Here is a 14,993-nt window from a genome sequence, read left to right on the forward strand (position 1 = left end):
TACCTACATGTCTATCTCTCAACTTCTCCCTCTATCTCACTTTCTCTCGCTCCTTATCTCTCTATCTTTTGATCTGTCTCTTGCCATCTCTCTATATCTTTCTATTTCTCTATCTCTCACTATCTCTCTCTCTCCTCCCCCGCTATCTCCCGCTACTTCTTCCCCTTTCTTTCCTCTGACTTGCCGGCATCACTCAATCTCGCTATCTTTTTATTTATTCTGCTTCACCTCTCTTTTTCTATCTCTAACCCTCTCTCTAACTCACCATCTCAAGTGATCTCTCTGCAAAACCCTCACTTTCTTTCTCTAAATCTTGCTCGCTCCTTATCTCTCTTTCTCCCTAATTTTCTACCTTGCTCCCCTTTCTATCATTCATTCACTCTCTATCTTCCAAACCCTTTTTATATACATCAATACAGCTCACTACCTCTCCAACTCACCATCTCTCTATTTATTCAATTACCTCTGCTTTTCTCTATTTCTCTCTAACTCTGTCCCTCTTTATATCTCTCTCCTCTTTCTCTCTCTTTTTATCTCTGTCTCTCTCTCACCCTCTCCATCTCTTTCTGCCTCTCCATCTCACTCTCTATCAGTTTATCCATATCGTTCATTCTCACCCTCTTACTTTTGTTCACCCTCTCTCTTTCTATTACTCTTTCTATCCCTTTCTCCTCTCTGTCTCTCTTTGTCATCTCCCTCACCACCATTCTCTATCTATCTTTACCTTTCTTCCTTTCTCCCATAGCTCTCTCCCTCTCATTCTCTATCTCTCCCTGTTTCTTTCCATCTCTCTCGTCTCTCTCCTTCTCTATCATAAGAACATAAGAACATAAGAAATAGGAGCAGGAGTAGGCCATCTAGCCCCTCGAGCCTGCCCCGCCATTCAATAAGATCATGGCTGATCTGACGTGGATCAGTACCACTTACCCGCCTGATCCCCATAACCCTTAATTCCCTTACCGATCAGGAATCCATCCATCCGCGCTTTAAACATATTCAGCGAGGTAGCCTCCACCACCTCAGTGGGCAGAGAATTCCAGAGATTCACCACCCTCTGGGAGAAGAAGTTCCTCCTCAACTCTGTCTGAAACCGACCCCCCTTTATTTTGAGGCTGTGTCCTCTAGTTTTAACTTCCTTACTAAGTGGAAAGAATCTCTCCACCTCCACCCTATCCAGCCCCCGCATTATCTTATAAGTCTTCATAAGATCCCCCCTCATCCTTCTAAACTCCAATGAGTACAAACCCAATCTCCTCAGCCTCTCCTCATAATCCAAACCCCTCATCTCCGGTATCAACCTGGTGAACCTTCTCTGCACTCCCTCCAATGCCAATATATCCTTCCTCATATAAGGGGACCAATACTGCACACAGTATTCCAGCTGCGGCCTCACCAATGCCCTGTACAGGTGCAACAAGACATCCCTGCTTTTATATTCTATCCCCCTCGCGATATAGGCCAACATCCCATTTGCCTTCTTGATCACCTGTTGTACCTGCAGACTGGGCTTTTGCGTCTCATGCACAAGGACCCCCAGGTCCCTTTGCACGGTAGCATGTTTTAATTTGTTTCCATTGAGATAGTAATCCCATTTGTTATTATTTCCTCCAAAGTGTATAACCTCGCATTTCTCAACGTTATACTCCATTTGCCATATCCTCGCCCACTCACTCAGCCTGTCCAAATCTCTCTGCAGATCTTCTCCGTCCTCCACACGATTCACTTTTCCACTTATCTTTGTGTCGTCTGCAAACTTCGTTACCCTACACTCCGTCCCCTCCTCCAGATCATCTATATAAATGGTAAACAGTTGCGGCCCGAGTACCGATCCCTGCGGCACGCCACTAGTTACCTTCCTCCAACCGGAAAAACACCCATTTATTCCGACTCTTTGCTTCCTGTCGGATAGCCAGTCCCCAATCCACTTTAACACACTACCCCCAACTCCGTGTGCCCTAATCTTCTTCAGCAGCCTTTTATGGGGCACCTTATCAAACGCCTTTTGGAAATCCAAAAACACCGCATCCACCGGTTCTCCTCCATCAACCGCCCTCGTCACATCTTCATAAAAATCCAACATGTTCATCAAGCACGACTTTCCCCTCATGAATCCATGCTGCGTCTGATTGATCGAACCATTTCTATCCAGATGCCCTGCTATCTCCTCTTTAATAATGGATTCCAGCATTTTCCCTACTACAGACGTTAAGCTGACCGGCCTATAGTTACCCGCCTTTTGTCTCCTTCCTTTTTTAAACAGCGGCGTAACATTAGCCGTTTTCCAATCAACCGGCACTACCCCAGAATGCAACGAGTTTTGATAAATAATCACTAACGCATCCACTATTACCTCTGACATTTCTTTCAATACCCTGGGATGCATTCCATCCGGACCCGGGGACTTGTCCACCTTCAGTCCCATTAGTCTACCCAGCACTGCCTCTCTGGTAACATTAATCGTATTAAGTATTTCTCCTGCTGCCAACCCTCTATCGTTAATATTTGGCAAACTATTTGTGTCCTCCACCGTGAAGACCGACACAAAAAACTTATTTAAAGACTCAGCCATATCCTCATTTCCCACTATTAACTCCCCCCTCTCGTCCTCCAAGGGTCCAACATTCACTCTAGCCACTCTATTCCTTTTTATATATTTATAAAAACTTTTACTATCATTTTTTATATTAATTGCTAGCCTAGCTTCATAGTCTATCCTTCCTTTCTTTATCGCTTTCTTAGTCTCTCTTTGTTGTTTCTCAAATTTTTCCCAATCACTTGTTTCTCCACCATTTTTGGCCACTCTGTACGCAGCTGTTTTTATTTTAATACTCTCCTTTATTTCCTTCGTTATCCACGGCTGGTTCTCCCTTTTCTTACAATCCTTGTTTTTTGCTGGAATATATTTTTGCTGAGAACTGAAAAGGATCTCCTTAAAAATCCTCCACTGTTCCTCAGCTATCCTACCTGCCAGCCTGCTCTCCCAGTCTACCTTCGCCAATTCATCCCTCATCCTATCATATTTCCCTCTGTTCAAACAGAGGACACTGGTTTGGGACCAAACTTTCTCCTCTTCCATCTGAATCAGAAATTTGACCATATTGTGGTCACTAGACCCAAGAGGGTCCTTCACAATAAGATCCTTAATTCTACCTACCTCGTTACACAATACCAGATCCAAAATAGCTCGTTCCCTCGTTGGTTCCGTAACATGCTGTTCAAGGAAACTATCCCGACAGCATTCTAAGAACTCTTCCTCCATTCCACCCTTACCGACTTGAGTCTGCCAGTCAATGTGCATGTTGAAGTCCCCCATGATTATTGCCGTTCCGTTTTTACACGCATCCCTTATCTGCTTGTTTACAGCCCTCCCTACCTCAACATTATTATTTGGGGGCCTATGTACCACACCTACTAGTGTCTTTCTCCCTCTACTATTCCTCATCTCTACCCATAATGATTCCACGTTTTGTTCCTCAGAGCCTATGTCATCCCTCAGTACTACCCTGATATTATCTCTTATTAATAGCGCGACCCCACCACCTTTTCCCATCCCTATCCCCATCCCTCTCTCTTCCTTGGTTTTGCTCTCTATCTTTCTCCCACTCTCTCCACATCTCTCCCTAGCACTCTTTATCACACTCTCTGTTTCCCCCTCTCTATTTGTACTCTTGATCTCTTTCCATCTCTCCCTCTGTCACTCTTTCTTCCTCCTCTCCCCCTTCTTTTTCCATGTCTCATTCTCCCTCTCTCTCCATCTCGCTACATCGCTGTCTATCTCCGTCTATCCCCCATCTTCCTCTCTCTTGCTCTCTTCTCCCATTTCTTTTTATCACTCTCCTTCCCTCTCTGTCTTACTCCTCCTCATACTGTCTCTCCCTCTCGATCTGTCTCTATCACTCTCTCTCTCCATCTAACTCCATGCCCTCCCTCCCTTCTCTACCTCCTTGTCTTTCTCTCTATCTCTCTCTATCTCCCTTCCTTTCTTTCTCCAACTCCCTCCCTCTCTTCCTAACACTCTCCCTATTTTTCCATCTCTTTTTCTCTCTCCATCTCTTCCCTTCTCTCCCTCCCACAAACTATCGCTTTTTCTCCTCTCAATCTTGCTTTCTCCACCTCTCTTTCTCTTTCCCTCTCTCCATCTCGCTGCCTGTCTCTACCGTCTCATAATATCTCTCCTCTTCCACCTCCATTACTCTCCCTCCATTGTGCACACTCACTGTCTCTCTACGTTTCTCTATCCCTCTCCCCTTCTCTCAAAATCTCTCTATCACTGTCCTCCTCTGTCTACCTTTCTCTAACTTACTTCTTCTCACTCGATCTCTCCCCCTCTCTCTATCCCTCTTTCTCTTCCTGTATTTCTGTATCTTTGTCTACCTCTCTCCTTCTCTCTCTATATATCTCCCTAACGCTCTCACTTTGCCTCCCCTCCCCCCTCTGCATCCCTCTCCCTCTGCTCCACTCTTTCCCTCTCTTTCTATCTCCCTCCCACATAAACTATATAACTCCACCTCACTCTCTGTCTCTCTCATTAGCTCCCTCTCTTGCTGTTTCTCCCTTTGCCTCTCACTCTCTCGGTCAATTTGCAGTATTTCTCACTATCTGTCCCCCTCTTTCCCCATCTCCTTATTTATCTCTTCCATCCCTCTCACAGTCTCTCTGCCTCTCTCTCTATCTCTTTCTGTCTCACTCCTTTCACCTCTCTTTCTATCTTCATCCTTCTGCTTCTCTTCCCCTTCCCTCACTCTATCTTCCTCTCTCTCCTCTCTCCCTCATTTATCTCATTCTGTCTCTCTCCTGCTATCTCTCTCCCTCTGTATATTTTTATTTCCCTCATTCTTTCTCCCTTTATCTCTCTCAATATTCCCCCTCTCTCTCCACCTCTCTTTATCTTTCACCATCTTTCTCCCTCCCTCTCCCTCCCCTTTCCTGAACACTCTCTATCTCTCCTTACATCTGCCACTCTCTCTCTTTCTCTTATCTTTTTCTGTCTTTCCCCTTTCCCCTCTTTGCCCTCTTTATTAACCTTTCTCTCCCTCTATCTATCTCCCTGTGTGATTCTCCTTCTTTCTCTAACTTTCTGTTTCTTAATGCCTCTCCCTCTTCCTCCATCTCCCCTTGATCTCTCTCAATCTCGCCTTTTCTCTATCTATCTCTCAATTTTTCACCTCCCCTCTATCTCCTACACTTTCTCCACCTCTCTATATCTCCATCCATCTCCAGCCTTCTCTCCCGCTCTGTATCGCTCTCCTGCTCTCCCTTTCTCTCACCATTCTCGCTATCTCTTTATCATTCTCCGTTTCTAACTCCCTCCCCATCTCTCCGTTCCTCCTCTTTTCTTTCTCTCACTGTTCCTCTCTTTCTCGTTATCTTTCTTTATGCTCTCTCACTCTCTTTCTCTGTCACATTTATATATCTCACTCGCTCACCATTCTCTTTCAACAAATTTATTTCTCTCTCACTCTTTTGCCTTCTCCAGCTCTATCTGCCCCCTCTCTATCTTAATCTCTTTCTATTTTATTCCATTTGCCCCCTCACTCCCCCCTCTCTAATCTCTCCACCATTTTCCTCCCCCTCCCTCTTTATCTCTTTTTTTTCTCCAGACCTCTCTCCCTCTTTCACTAATCCCTCTCTCGCTCCCTCCTGTCCTTTCCGCAGCTTTTAATCTTTTTCCATTTCTCTCTTCGCCTCCACCTCTTTCCATTTCTCCCTCTCTTTTTCTATCTCTCTCCACCTCTTACTCTGTCCATTTCTCCCATGATCTCTTTCCCCTCTTTCTCTCATTCTCCCTCTTTCTCCCTATCCTCCCTCCACTATGTCTCTTCTCCTCTCTTTATCTCTTTCCCTCTCCCTCTCTTTCTATGTCCAACTTTCCCTCTCACTATCTCTTTATATCTGTCTCCCATTCTCCCTGTATCTTGTTTTCCATCTTGTTCCTTCTCTCTCCCTCTTTTTCTCCCGAACCATCTCTCTTTCCCTTTCCCTCCCTTGCTCCCTCTCGATATATCTCTCTCTTGCCCTCTCCCTCCTTCTCACTATCTCTCTCCATGTTGCTCCCTCTCTCATTCTATTATTCTCTACCCCTCTCTTCCTCCCTCTGTCTCTCCCACTCCCCGCCCTCTGTCTCCCCCCACTCTCTCTCTCCCCCGTTGCCCACTCTCTTACTAACCCCCTCCCCCACTCTCTCTTTTTCTGTATCTCTCCCTCATCTTTCCCTCTTTTTATCTCTCGTATTCCTTCTCAATCTCTCCCTCAGTATCATTCTATCTTTCTCCCTCTTTCCATCGATCTCCATCTCTCAATCTCCCTCTCACCATTCGTTTTGTCTCCCATTCTCTCTCCCCTCTTATCTCTCTCTTTATCTTTCTCTCTCTCCCACTCTCTCTCTTTTCTATTTCTCTCATTTACTCTCTATCTTTCTCCCACTCTCTCTATATTTCCTTCACACTCTCTCTCCCTAGCTCCCTGAATGCTTCTCCCTGCCTCTGTTTGCCTATCTCAATATTTCTCCCCTCGCTCATTCTCTTTTCTCTCCCACTGCTCCAGCTCCCTCTCTAGCTCTGTCCATCTCTCTAACTCTCTCCCCTTCTCTCCAGTCTCGCCACCTTTCTCCCTTTTTGTCTCTGTCCGTCTTTATCTCTCTTTCTCTCTCCCACACTATCTCTTTTCCCTCTCTCCCTATCTGTACCCATTTTGCACTCCTTCAATATCTTTCTACCACACCCAATCTCTATCCTGCACTCCCTCCTTCTCTCCCCCTCTCTCCCTTCTTCACCACTTCCTCCTGCTCTCTCCCTCTCACCCTCTTCATCCATTTCCCTCTATCTCCCTCCCACTCTGTACCTCTGACCCTCTCTTTCCCTCTCCCTCTCTGGTATATCTCTCTCCCTCACTCCCTCATACCTTTCTAAATCTCTCCTCTTTAACTCATTACCTCTCTCACACTACCCATCTCACTTTACCTTTCTTTTTCTTCCTCCGTCTTTCTCCCTCCCTCTCCTTCCTCTTCTACTGCTCTCTCTACCACTCTCTCTCTCCCTTTATCACTGAACTTCTCCGTATATCTCTATGCTACTGCCTCTCACTCGCTCTCTCCCTCTCTATCTCTCCCTCTTGATCTCTATCTCTCTCTATCTTGCTCCTTCTGTCTCTCTCTCCCTGTCTCTTTCCATCGCTCTTGCTCACTTTCTTATCTCTCTCTAACTTACATCCTCTGACTATCTCTCCCTAAATAAATATCTATCCAGCGCTATCTTTCTATATGTTTCTATTTTTTTTGTTCTCTCTCTTTCTCTATTTTTCATTCTATCTCTCTCCCTCTCATCCTTTCTGTAACTTTCTCTTTCTCTCTCTCCTATCTCCCTTCTCTTTCTGTATTGTTCTCTCTCTCTAACATTATGTACCTCTCTCACCATCTCCCTCTCTTTCTGACTCTCTCTATTACCCTCTTCCTCACTCTATAGCTCACACTCTTTCCCTCCCTCTATCACCTCTGTTTCTCTCTACCCGTCACTCTGCCACCCCTTTCTCGCACTATTTCTCTCTGCCTTTTCTTTTATTTACGTCTCTCTCCAACTTTCCTTTCTTCTATGCCTCTCTATCTCTTCTTAGTCACCCCCTATCCTTCCCTAACTCGTTAATATCTCTCTATCACCCTCTACCTCCCTGCCTATCTCTGCCTCCCTTTTCTTTCCTCTATTTATAGAAACATATAAACTAGAAGCAGGAGTAGGCCATTCGGCCCTTCGAGCCTGCTCCACCATTAATTTTGATCATGGCTGATCATCGAATTCAATATCCTGACCCCTCTTCCTCCCATATCCCTCGATCCCTTTAGCCCCAAGATCTATATCTAATTTATTCTTGAAATCAGACAACCTTTTGGTCTCAACTACATTTTGTGGTAGTGAATCCCACACATTTACCATCCTCTGGGTGAAGAAATTTCTCCTTACCTCAGTTTGAAAAGGTTTACCTCTTATTCTCAAACTATGACCCCTAGTTCTGGACTCCCCCACCATCGGGAACATTCTTTCTGAATTTAACCCTGTTAGAATTTTATAAGTTTCAATGAATATAATCCGAACTGATTTAGTCTCTCCTCATATGACAGATCTGCCATCTCAGGAATCAGCCTCTCCATCTATCTCTCTCTCTGCCTCTCTCTCCAGCTCCCTCTATTTTTCACTACCTCTCCCACTCTTTTTTTGTATATTCCCCCTCTCTAACTCTATCAATATCTCTCTCTCTCCTGATCTCTCGATCTCTCTAACTCTCAAAGTCTTGCTATCTATCCCTCCCTCTCCTCTCAATGTATCTCTGTCTCACTGTCTCCATCTCTGTCTCTGTCTCTCTGCCTTCCTAGCTCTCTTTTTCTCTATGCATTTACATCTCTACCTCTACTTCTCTCCATGTGCCCTACATCATCATCCTTTCTCTCTTTCTGTCTTTTGCCTTTGCTCTTCAGGTCTGACTATCTCCCTTTCTCTCTATCACTCATTTCCCATCCATCCCTCTCCTCATCCTATTTCATTCCCTCTTTCTCACTATATCTGTCTTTTTCTATCTCTCCCTCCTCTCTCTATCTCTATCCCTCTCTCTCTATCTCCATCTCTATTTTTCTTTCACTCTCCCTCCCACACATTCTCTGTACCTCACTAATTCTCCCCCTCCTTCTATAACTTCTCTATCTTTCTGCCTCTCTATCTCGCTCTTTATCTCACTGTCACTTTCTTTCTCTCAGTCTTCTTCTCTCTCTATTGTTCTCAATCTCTCACATTCTCAAACTCTTTCTCCCTCTTTCTATGTATCTCACTATCTCGCTACCTCTTGCCCCTCTCTTTATCTTTCTCCAACCTCCTCCTTTCCTCTCTCTCTAAATGTTTTCATCATCCTATCTCCATCTTACTGTCTCCCTTTTCCCTTTCCCTATCTCTCTACATGTCTCCCTCTCAATTCTATTGCCTCTCATTCTGTTTCACCCCCCTCTATCTCCCTCTATTGATACCTATCCATCTTACTCCCTCAGTCTATCTCTCCCTATCTCTCTGTATCACTCACCCTCGCTATCTTATCTCTCTTTCTTACATCCTCTGACTACCCCTCCATCTATGTCTCTCCATATATAAATATCTATCCATCCCTTTCCCTATATATACACTTATACTTTTCCTGTGCTCTTTTTCTTTCCCCTCTCTCTATCGTTCTTCCTTTCTGCCTCTTCATCTCTGTACCTCTCATCCTTTATCTATCGAACTCTCTCCCTTTCTTAGGAGGATTTTGCCCTCAAGTTCTCTCCTCTCTCTATCTCTCTCACTCTCTTTCCTCCTCTCTCTATCTCCTTACATTTTTCCAATTCTCTCCCTCGCTTTGCATCTCTCTCCTACTCTCGCACTGTCTATTTCCCAGTATCTCTCCCTCTCTCCATCTTTCACCCTTTATAACACTACTCTCCATCTCCCTCTCTCATCTCTTCTCTTCACCTCTTTCTGTCTCTCCAGCTCTCCATCTCTCCATCTCTTTAACTTTTTCCCTCTCTCTTTCTTTCTTCCTCTCCTCTCGCTCTATCTGTTTATTTCCCTCTATCGCTCCCTCCCTCTCTTTCTCACTATTTAATGCTCTCCTTTCCTTCTTTCTGTCTCCCTTGATGGACTTGGTGGTTTGAGTTATAAGGAGAGGCTGGATGGACTGGGACTTTTTTCTCTGGAGCGTAGGAGGCTGAGGGGTGATCTTATAGAGGTCTATAAAATAATGAGGGGCACAGATCAGCTAGATAGTCAATATCTTTCCCCAAATGTAGGGGAGTCTAAAACGAGAGAGCATTGGTTTAAGGTGAGATGGGAGAGATACAAAAGCGTCCAGAGGGGCAATTTTTTCATACAGAGGGTGGTGAGTGTCTGGAACAAGCTGCCAGAGGTAGTAGTAGAGGCGGGTACAATTTTGTCTTTTAAAAAGCATTTAGACAGTTACATGGGTAAGATGGGTATAGAGGGATGTGGGCCAAATGCGGGCAATTGGGAATAGCTTAGGGGTTTTTAAAAAAAGGGCGGCATGGACAGGTTGGGCCGAAGGGCCCGTTTCCATGCTGTAAACCTCTATGACTCTATGACTCTCCCTGCCTCTCTCTCTGTATCTCACTCTCTCTCTCTCTCATTATCTTTCTGTATCTCACTCTCTCTACCTACCTCCCATTCTCTGTGTCTGTCTCTCAATATCTCTTTATATATCTCTCTATCTCTCTGTACCTCACTCTCTCTATCTCTCTGTATCTCACTCTCTCTCTATCTCTCTGTCTCTCACACTCTCTCCCTCCCTCTCTGTATCTCACTCTCTCTCTATCTCTCCGTCTCTCACACTCTCTCCCTTCCTCTCTGTATCTCACTCTCTCTCCCTATCACTTTATATCACACACTCTCTCTATCTCTCTGTATCTCACTCTCTCTCTATCTCTCTGTATCTCACTCTCTCTCTATCTCTCTGTATCTCACTCTCTCTCTGTCTCTCTGTCTCTCACACTCTCTCCCTCCCTCTCTGTATCTCACTCTCTCTCTATCTCTCCGTCTCTCACACTCCCTCCCTCTCTGTATCTCACTCTCTCTCCCTATCACTTAATATCACACACTTTCTCTATCTCTCTGTATCTCACTCTCTCTCTCTATCTCTGTATCTCACTCTCTCTCTATCTCTCTGTATCTCACTCTCTCTCTATCTCTCTGTATCTCACTCTCTCTCTATCTCTCTGTATCTCACTCTCTCTCTATCTCTCTGTCTCTCACACTCTCTCCCTCCCTCTCTGTATCTCACTCTCTCTCTATCTCTCCGTCTCTCACACTCTCTCCCTCCCTCTCTGTATCTCACTCTCTCTCCCTATCACTTTATATCACACACTCTCTCTATCTCTCTGTATCTCACTCTCTCTCTATCTCTCTGTATCTCACTCTCTCTCTATCTCTCTGTATCTCACTCTCTCTCTATCTCTCTGTATCTCACTCTCTCTCTATCTCTCTGTATGTCACTCTCTCTCTCTATCTCTCTGTAGCTCACTCTTTCTCCAAACCTCTCTGTATCTCACTCTCGCTCGCTCTCTGCAGCTCCCTCTCTCTCTCTCTCTCTGTATCGTACTCTCTCTCCATCTCTCTGTAGCTCACTCTTTCTCCCTATTTTTCTGCATGTCACTCTCTCTCCATTCCTTTGTATCTCTCTCTCTCTTTCTCTCTCTGTATCTCACACTCTCTCCCTCTGTCTACATCTCACTCTCTCTCCCCTCCCTCTGTACCTCACTCGCTCCCTCTCTCTGTGTTTCGCACTCTCTCTCCCCTCTCCCTGTATCTCCCTCTCTCCCTCTCTCTGTGTTTCGCACTCTCTGTCCCGCTTTCTGTGTCCCCCATTCTCTCTCCCTCTCTCTCTGTATCTCATTCTCTCTCCCTATCTCCCTGTCTCTCACTCTCTCTATCTCACTGTATCTCACTCTCTATCTTTCGCTTTCTCACTCTCTCTCCCTCTCTCTCTGCATCTCTCCCCTCCCCTCTCTCTGTATCACTCTCTCTCCATCTCTCTGTATCTCACTCTCCCTCCCTATTTTTCTGCACCTCACTCTCTCTCCATCTCTCTGTATTTCACTCTCTCTCCCCTCTCTCTGTAACTCATTCTCTCCCTCTCTCTCTGTATCGCACCCTCACTCCCTCTTTCTGTGTCCCTCATTCTCTCTCCCTATCTCTATGTATCTCTCTCTCTCTCTCTAACTCTCCGTATCTCACTCTCTATGTCAAACTCTCTGTATCTTACTCTCTGTCCCTATCTCTCTGTATCTCACTCTCTCTCCATCTCTCTGTATCTCACCCTCTCTTCCCCTCTCTATGTATCCCATACTCTCTCCCTCTCTTTCAGTATCACACTCCCTCCTCCTCTTTCTGTGTCCCTCATTCTCTTTCCCTATCTCTCTGTATCTCAATCTCTCTCTCTATCTCTCTGTATCTCGCTCTTTACCTCTCTGTATCTCACTCTCTCTACTTACCTCTATATATCTCATTCCCTCTCCCTCTCTCTGAATCTCATGCTCTCTCCCCCTCTTCTGTATTGCATTCTCTCTCCCTCTCTCTGTCCCTCATTCTCTCTCGCTATCTCTCTGTATCACACTCTCTGTCCCTATCTCTCTGTATCTCACCCTCTCTCCCTATTTTTCTGCATCTCATTCTCTCTTCAGCTCTCTGCATCCCACTCTCTCTCCCTCTATCTCACTCTCTCTCCCTCTCTCCTGTATCTCACTCTCTCTCGCTCTCTCTCTGCACCTCCCTTTCTCTCTCTATCTCTGTGTACCTCTCTCTATCTCTCTCTGTATTGCACTCACTGCCTCCATCTTTCAGTATCTCACTTACTCTCCCTCTCTCTCTGTACCTCACACGCCCTATGTCTCTTTATCTCACTCTCTCTCCCTACCTCTCTATCTCGATCTCTCTCTCTCCATCTCTCTGTATCTCACTCTCTCTCTCCCTCTTTCTCTGTATCTCACACTGTATCCCTCTCTCTCTGCATCTCACTCTCTCTCCCTATCTCCCTAAATCTCACTCTCTCTCCCTATATCTCTGTGTCTCTGCTCTCTCTCCCTCTCTCTCTGTATCTCACACTTTATCTTCCTGTATGCCATTCTCTCTCCCTCTCTCTCTTTATCCCACTCTCTCTGCCTCTCTCTATATCTCACTCTCTCTACCTCTCTTTATCTCACTCTCTCTCCCTACCTTTCTGTATCTCGATCTCTCTCTCTACCTCTCTGTATCTCGCTCTCTCTATCTCTCTGTATCTCACTCTCTCTCTCCATCTCTCTGTATTTCACTCTCTCTCACTATTTTTCAGCACCTCACTCTCTCTCCCTCTCTCTCTTTATCTCACTCTCTCTGTATCTCCCTCCCTCGCTCTATCTCTCTGCATCACACTCTCTCCCTCCATCTCTCTTTAACTCACTCACTCCCCTTCTCTCCCTGTATCTCACACTCTCTCTCTATCTCTCCGTATCTCACTCTCTCTCCAAACCACTCTGTATCTCACTTTCTTTCTCGCTCTCTCTGCAGCTCCCTTTCTCTTTCTCTCTCTCTCTGTATCTCACTCTCTCTCACTATTTTTCAGCACCTCACTCTCTCTCCCTCTCTCTCTTTATCTGACTCTCTCTCCCTCTCTCTGTTTATCTGACTCTCTCTCCCTCTCTCTCTGTATCTCCCTCGCTCTCTCTCTCTCTGTATCTCACTTCTCTTCCTCTCACTCTGTATCTCACACTGTATCACTATCTCTCTCTATCTCACTCTCTCTCCCTATCTCCCTGTCTTGCACTCTCTCTACTTTCCTCTTTATATTTCACTCTCTTTCCCCTCTCTCTGTATCTCACTCTCTCCCTCTCTTTCTGTATCGCACTCTCTCTCCCTCTTTCTCTTTCCGTCATTCTCTCTCCCTACCTCACTGTATTTGACTCCCTCTCAATGTCTCTGTATCTCACTTTCTCTCTCTATCTCTCTGCATCTCACTCTCGCCATCTCTATGGATCTCACTCTCTCTCCCTCTCTCTCTGTATCGTACTCTCTCTCCATCTCTCTGTATCTCACTCTCTCTCTCCGTGTCTCTCTGTATCTCACTCTCTCTCTCCCTCTCTCTCTGTATCTCACTCTTTCTCCCTATTTTTCTGCACCTCACTCTCTCTCCATTTCTTTGTGTCTCACTCTCGCTTCCTCTCTCTCTGCATCTCACTCTTTCTCCCTATCTCTCTGTATCTTACTCTCGTACATCTCTCTGTGTTTCGTACACTCTCTCCCTCTTTCCGTATCCCTCATTCTCTCTCCCTACCTCCCTGTCTCTCACTCTATCTCTCTATATCTGACTCTCACTTATTCTCTTTCTGTATCGCATTCACTCACTCTACCTCACTCTCACTCTCTATCTTTTGATTTCTCACTCTCTCTCCCTCTCTCTCTCTGCATCTCCCCCCTCCCCTCTCTCTGTATCACTCCCTCTCTCTCTATCTCTCTGTATCTCACTCTCACTTACTCTCTCTCTGTATCGCACTCTCTCTCTCTGCATTTCACTGTATCTCACTTTCTATCTTCCGGTTTCTCACTCTCTCTCCCTCTCTGCATCTCCCCTCTCTCTCTCTCCCCCTCTCTGTATCACACTCTCTCTCTCCATCTCTCTGTATCTCACCCTCTCTTCCCCTCTCTCTGTCCCTCATTCTCTCTCGCTATCTCTCTGTATCACACTCTCTGTCCCTATCTCTCTGTATCTCACCCTCTCTCCCTATTTTTCTGCACCTCACTCTCCATCTCTCTGCATCTCACTCTCTCTCCCTCTCTCTATCTCACTCTCTCTCCCTCTCTCTCAGTATCTCACTCTCTCTTGCTCTCTCTCTGCATCTCCCTTTCTTTCTCTATCTCTCTGTATCTCCCTCTCTCTCTATCTCTCTGTATCGCACTCTCTTCCTCCATCTCTTAGTATCTCACTCACTTTCCCTCTCTCTCTGTATCTCACACTCTCTCTCTATGTCTCTTTATCTCAGTCTCTCTCCCTACCTCTGTATCTCGATCTCTCTATCTCTCTGTATCTCACTCTCTCTCCTTACCTATCTGTATCTCGATCTCTCTCGCTCTCTCTCTGCAGCTCCCTCTCTCTCTCCATCATATTTTCTCACTCCATCTCTCTGCACCTCACTCTCTCTCTCTCCATCTCTCTGCACCTCACTCTCTCTCTCCATCTCTCTGCACCTCACTCTCTCTCATTATTTTTCAGCACTTCACACTCTCTCCCTCTCTCTCTTTATCTCATTCTCTCTCCCTATTTCTCTGTATCTCCCTCTCTCTCCTTCTCTCTCTGCATCTCCCTCTCCCCCTCTCTCTCTGTATCGTGCTCTCTCTCTCTATCTCTCTGTATCTCACTCTCTCTCCCTATTTTTCTGTATCCCACTCTCTCTCCCCTCTCTCTGTATCTCACTCTCTCCTTCTCTCTCTGTTTCACACTCTTTC

This window comes from Mustelus asterias, chromosome 5 (assembly GCF_964213995.1).
Source record: "Mustelus asterias chromosome 5, sMusAst1.hap1.1, whole genome shotgun sequence".
NCBI classification, from domain to species: Eukaryota; Metazoa; Chordata; class Chondrichthyes; order Carcharhiniformes; family Triakidae; genus Mustelus; species Mustelus asterias.